This window comes from Mirounga angustirostris, unplaced genomic scaffold (assembly GCF_029215605.1).
Source record: "Mirounga angustirostris isolate CCGP_5_RB_7025 unplaced genomic scaffold, mMirAng1.0.hap1 SCAF_3, whole genome shotgun sequence".
In the NCBI taxonomy this organism is placed as follows: Eukaryota; Metazoa; Chordata; class Mammalia; order Carnivora; family Phocidae; genus Mirounga; species Mirounga angustirostris.
The window spans coordinates 163,903,162-163,909,631 of NW_026991711.1; the positions used below are offsets into that span (position 1 = coordinate 163,903,162).

The 6,470-nt window shown below is 36.4% G+C and overlaps 1 long non-coding RNA gene across 1 annotated transcript; it reads right to left on the reverse strand.

Moving 5' to 3' along the window:
• Window positions 1-584: 584 nt before the first annotated feature.
• LOC129045587 (uncharacterized) lies at window positions 585-2,713 on the reverse strand. Its single transcript, XR_008505541.2, has 2 exons — window positions 2,556-2,713; window positions 585-861 (listed from the first exon to the last, which is right to left on the reverse strand). It is a non-coding gene; the product is annotated as an uncharacterized LOC129045587 (long non-coding RNA).
• Between the last annotated feature and the right edge of the window lie 3,757 nt (window positions 2,714-6,470).

Genomic DNA, 6,470 nt, shown 5'->3' on the forward strand with positions numbered 1-6,470 from the left:
AAGTAACTCCATCTTCATGCTTACTGATGTTCATAAATACTCATAGATTATATTACTTGGGGATACCCAGAACTTGACTCAATTTATCTTGTTGACCTGCTCAATAATTAGTCTCTGATAACTCTGAATAACTAAATGTTACTACCACACTCAGGACAGTAGTTATATCTGCTGACATGTGAAACTTGGGAAGCTTGCTTCCGTGAACACACTGCCTATTGGGGTGTTATAGATTATAGAATAGCAGAAGATACAAGACCCCCACAAGAGATCAGTAAGACTTACTCCTTCTCTTCCTTCTATTATATGAACTGATGAGAAGGAGCCCCTCTTGGAAGGAGTCTGGGAAATTTATAGTTATTTTTGAATTAAATATATATGTGAAGAACAGGAACATTGGCTTACTTCCTTGCAGTATAGGATACTACACAGCAGTATAGGATACTGCACACCAGTCTTTCAAGATTCTTCTAGCTGAGTGGTCTTGTTCTATTCCTGTACTTCTTAATGCTCCTTAAGTTCCAGGGACCAGTAGGAGAGGGAGGTCATAGTAGGTGTAAAACAATAAATATTTAAAAAATATATTAAATTAAAAAATCAAAATACACTTTATTAAAAACATAAATGAAAAAAATTACATTATTAATTTAGACCAGTGGCTTGAAATTAGGGGGAAAAAAACCCCTCTTCCTTTTAATGAAATCTTATCAGAAGGTCAAAGTAGATTTACTCGGCTTGACCCTGATTGTTTCAGTCTCTTTCAGCTTTTGGCGGTGGCTACTCAGGTAAGACTGATCTTCCTTGGGATGACACATTAACTTCTAGAGTGGCTTTGGGATCTCCTGGAGTAAGTCTTGTGTCCTGTGAAAAGAATGCAAACTGAAGACACATGTGTTCATTATAGTGATAGACACTGAGACGGACAGAGAGGCTTAACACATTGTCCTGACCTCAGAAATTTACTACCTGGTTGGGGAAATAACTGGTCATAAACAGTAAATACTAAGCTCCAATTAAGTGATATAGAATGCAAATTCAGAAGTGAAAGATGATTGTGACTGGAGCTTCAGATCTGGCTCTGGACTGGAATGAATATTATTTTATATGCATCTTTTCAAACTCGTGTGAAGTAGAATTTCTTTGAGGAAGAGTATTTGCATTTTTAATTTTTATTGTCAATTTGCTTTGCAGAGAGGTCATACTGATGTTCGAGAGAGGCTATCATCCTACTTATTCTCAGTAATACAGTGTTATCAACACTTTTGATCTTTGCCAATTTGATAGTTTAAAAATGATACCTCATCACTGAATTAATTTGCATTTTCTTTTTTATGAATCAGATTCATTATCTTTTCATATGGTTAAGAGTAATTTATATCTCATTTTCTGTGAACTGTCAACTCATATTTTTTGTTCATTTCTTTCAGCTATACTATTGTCTTTTAATGTAAGACCCCTTTAAGGAAACTAGCCCTTTGCTTGTAACTCCTTCATTTTAGTGATGAAAGATGTAAGCTGTTGTTTCATTGTTCATTCATCAATATCTAGGAAACACTCATTCGGTGCCTGCACTGAACTTGGCACAGGAGTTAGATATAGCCCCTGCCTTCAGGAAGCTTCCAGGCTATGGGAGATACAATACCTTTCCCATGTCTTATTGATCTAGTATAAACAAGGTATAGGGAGATATTGGAGCTCAAGGGTGCAGCACCATTTAACCCATGGGAAGAGTTGGGGAGACTCAGGAAAGTATTTGTGGAGCACATGACACAGCTGAATCATAGAGGACAAGGGAGACTTAGTCAGAACACAGAGAGGAGATTTACATTCAGGTAGAGAGACCAACTTGTACAAAAACACAAGCATAGTGCCTTTGAGGAGTTCAGCATATGAATTCAGAGTGGCTGGAGAGCAGGTTAAAAGTGAGAGAGTGTAAGAGCTGAGAGTAGCAGCAGAGCTGACATCATATCATGACAAACTCATGCCAAGAAATTTGGAGTTTATCTCAAGGGCACTGGAAAGCTAATAAAAAAAAATATATATCTATATATCTTCACTTTAAATTATTATAATTTATAATGAATAACTTTACATTATGGAAAGCCACAAAATGAAAACTAAAAGTCTTCCACTTCCTTGTCCCCTCCCCTACAGTTCTAGTCTTCAGTTTTTACAGTTTATATTTATTTTCATAATAAATATATTTATGTTCATATTTCTTGATTTATCAAGCTTAACAGTACTTATGGACTCTCCACAGTGAAAGATGAAGAATTTAGCTCATTTCCACTAACTCCCACACTCCCAATTTTTCCGAGAATTTTAAGCATGTGAGGGACCTAATTAGATTAGAATTTTAGAAAGATAATTTTGCTAACATGTGAAGGGTGCTCTGGTAGCTGTTGTAGTAATTGGGGCAAAAAGGTGGGATGGGGGTGGGGTTAGCGGAAGGTACTTGGAAAGGTTAGGATGGCAGCTGACTAGGAGTTATTAGAGGGAGGGAGAGGGTGGGTGCTCTTTGGGTGCTAACAGGTGCTACACCAGGTGGTACTTACACTCTGAGATAGGGATGCAGGAGGAGACAGCGATTTTAGCAGGGAAGGAAGATGATGAATTTCACTTTGGATATGTTGAGTTTGACATGTTTTTGGGAATCCAGGTAGAGATGCCTTCTGAGGCAGCTGGACACAGAATTGTAGCACTCAGGAGTCAGACCTGGGCTGGCAGAGATAGATTTTTGAGTCAGGCATCAATCTATAGTTTATTCATTTTCTCACTTACTCTTGCAACATATATTTATTGTCTTCTATGAGCTACATGCTGGGTATAAAATGGTGACAGCAGATAAGTTTCTTTACCTCATGGAGCTTTCAGAGAGGTGGGAGATAGACAGTAACACATAAACTTACAAAAATATGCATAATGACAGATTGAGGTAGGTGCTATCGAAGAAAAGAATACAATTTATGAGATAGAATAACAGGATAAAACAAATTTAAACGGGGGGGAGAAGGGGGAGAAATATGTGGGTATTTCTTCTCTACACCTTCTCTACACCTGGACCTGCAGGGTGCAGAGCATTAAGGAGGTCTTAAACAGAGGGCCTTTAAAATTAGAAGTCATGGGCAGACCAAGCCCTAATCTTCATGGAGCTCGGGATAAAATACCAGCTGATGGAAGCCCCATGAAATACCTAAACATCATAAATCAAGACAACAAAGTGTTAATAAATATGTTCTATTCCCCTACTGGGACAAATATACCTTCATGATGATAAAATAGAAAAATATGTGTAAAGACCAAGAGTTAGCATTTGTCAATGACAACTGAATTTGTCACACATGGCTGGGTCTTCTGTTAATGGGTTGAGATGTCTGGATGAGCAATAAAATTAAGACACATATCATGTTCTGTTTCGTGAGCTGGGTGCTGGTTATTATTTGCTCTGAAACTTCATTGAGCTGTACACATATGATTTGTGCACTTTTCTGTATTGTTATACCTTAGCAAAGAGTTTTATAAATTTATCGTATACTAATGTCATAAAATTTATTCTTCTTGTTTTTATTTCAGCACAAATCATAAGTGTTATAATCAAGATTTTAAACACAATTTGTGTATCGTTGACTGTAATGTTCAATGAGACAACTTATCTATAGTCATTGTAATTCATTGTAATTCTTTGTCTAAATTGAGACTGTGCCTTGATCTCAAACGATCAGAAAATAGTCTGTAGAGAAATTGGTTTCAGGATAACTTATGGGTGGATCTTCTTCATATCCATTTCTTTATATTTTATTAAAATGTCACTTTTGTTGTGTTTTTCACATGTAGTTATTTCTCATTTAGGAAAATAATTTACTCTAAATAGAAATACTTTAAATTCTTTTAAAAAGAAAACATCTACACTTAGATCTATTTCTTTTTATAATATATAACAAGTAATAGTCCATACCAAATAACTGTAGCCAGAACAAGTACGGAAGTAATTTCATTTTTCTAATAAGACCACAATTTGTTTTTTATTCGAGGATCTTCTGTTATTTCACTTCATTCTTCTAATGGATTCTAAGGTCTAAGGTAAGTCTAATTGCTTTAACAGTATCTAGTTGGCATTCCCATCATGTGCTCAAAAGCAGTTGTAAAGTCAAATTTACTGTTTCATGAAGGTTTCTGTGTTTTGGCAAATCCATAAAATATTTGTATAGTCTTTCAATTTTTTCAAAGAAAGTTATCACCCACAGCATATTTGAAGTCATATCTCATATAGTGCCAAATACAAACAATGAGTCATATATGACTTCTGTATTTTGGGCCAAAATTCTGGCTTGCATACATTTTTCTTTCCAACCATGTTGATCTCATTCTTTTAGGCTTTCGACAATTAAAAAATTATTAAAATAAAATTATTTTATTTATTTCTTTTGAAGATTTAAATAAATGGTTTGATGTTTTTGTAAATATTGTATACTTTGCAATTCTACCATGTAATGTCCATTTAGTTGTCCATGTCAATGTGGTGGGTGCTAAGATGTGCCATCCAGATTCTCTGCAGGACCAACCCTTCACTTCTGAGCTACTGGAGTGCTTGCTTCTGATGGTGCCCTCTCTAGGAATTGCTCTCTGCTGAAGGCAATTGCTTTACCCAAAGTTATACCTTCTCCCCTAGAACAGCCTTTGTTAGTGGGGTCAATTTGAAGGTTCCACCATTGGAAGAGTTCAGAAGGGCCAACCATCTCTGCTCCAGAACTTTTAATAATATTGACTGAAGCTTCTGTTTTAACTACAACTACATCACAGTTCAGTTTCTCCCTGTTCAATCCTGATTCCTTCATTGCTCTTCCCTACTGAGTATTTTTTTTTCCCCTGTAAAAACTCTAATAATTTCAGAGTCTCAGAATTTGGTCCCAGGAAACCTAACCTGTGATCAAGAAGAGTCAACCTAAATCTTCATGCATGTTATCTAGGCTTACAGATATACAAATTTTGGAGTCTTTTAAATTGTTTAATATTGCAAAACATTCCAAAATATTATGTGAACTTACTACAAATATGTGCTAATTTGTGAACACCTCTGGAACCACAAATTGGAAGTGAAGGAGAAGCAAGAAAAAGGATGTTTAGTAGTAGTGGGAAGTGATATTTTGTAAAAGGGTCTATTGAATTTATACTGAGAGGAAAAATTTAAAGGATTATCTTTTCTTTTCTTTTGATGAAAAGCTTCTGGCATTCAATCCTCCTCAAAACTTGGAAGCAGTGTCTGCATCTAAAATGGGCAGAGGTGCAACCTACAACCTTTCATGGCATTTGTCCAGCATTTTGTGGTCATAGGACAAGAGATGTGGAAAAGCATTTCCTGTAGCCTTATATACAGGATCCTCAGGACAGAAGACTTTTTCCTGTGGTGTTTTCAGAGTGAGAAGGAAACCCCTAGGACCCTGGAGAATGCCAACAGCTAAGAAAAGGACCAAGGGAGGAAAACCTGCAGAGACCTAAAGGAGCTTCTGGAGAGGAAGAGAGTAGAACTGTTAGGTTGAACCATGTGAAATTGTTGATATTTGACTTTTAAAAAATTAATATACTATTTTTTGAAAGAGTAGTTTTAGGCTCACTGCAAAATGAGGTGAAAAAGTAGAGAGAGATTCCATATACATATATATAGGGAGAGTTCCAAACCCCAAAAAGCCTCCCTCACAGTCAAATCTCCCACCAGACTGGCACATTTATTACAATCAATGAATCACCATTGATGCATCATTGTCAATCAAATCCATAGTTCACATGAGGATTCACTCTTGGTGTTGTACATTCCATGGGTTTTGACAAATATATAGTGATGTGTATTCATCATTATAATATACAGAATAGTTTCACTGTGCTAAAATAATTCCCTGCATTCTACTATCATCCTTTTCTTGGCTATTTGACTATTTTTTGAGCTAAAAATACAGTTACTTCATACATTTCAGTGTAAAGAAGAGAAAGGATTACGTTTACTCTAAAGGAGAAGAAAGTTCTAAGTCTGACAGTGTGGTCGGCAGTGTTCATTAGGTAAGATGAGGGATGGGATCAGCTCTTTGGATTTAGCAGCTGGGGCCTTGGTAAGATTACTTATAGTGAAACAGTGGGGCTGGAAGTAAAATCCTAGCAAGAAAAATTGTGATCAGACAGGGAAAAATGGGAAATCAAGAGAGTGGAACTTCTGGCAAGAAATTTCCTTCTGAAGAGCAGCATTTTGACACCTGAGCTCCTTTATTGGTCTGGGAGCTCCTTGATGGTATCTCCAAAGTTCAGCACACTATGTACTAACTGGTTCATGGCAGACCCTCAAATGTTTGTTGATTGGTGAACAAGAGGAAAATAACTAGATAAAGGAAAGTTTGGTTGTTGTTGTTCTTGTAAGAAGGCAAAGATTTAAGCTGTTTAAGACAACAGGGCAACTAGTAGAAAGGGTGAAATGGAAGCTGAAG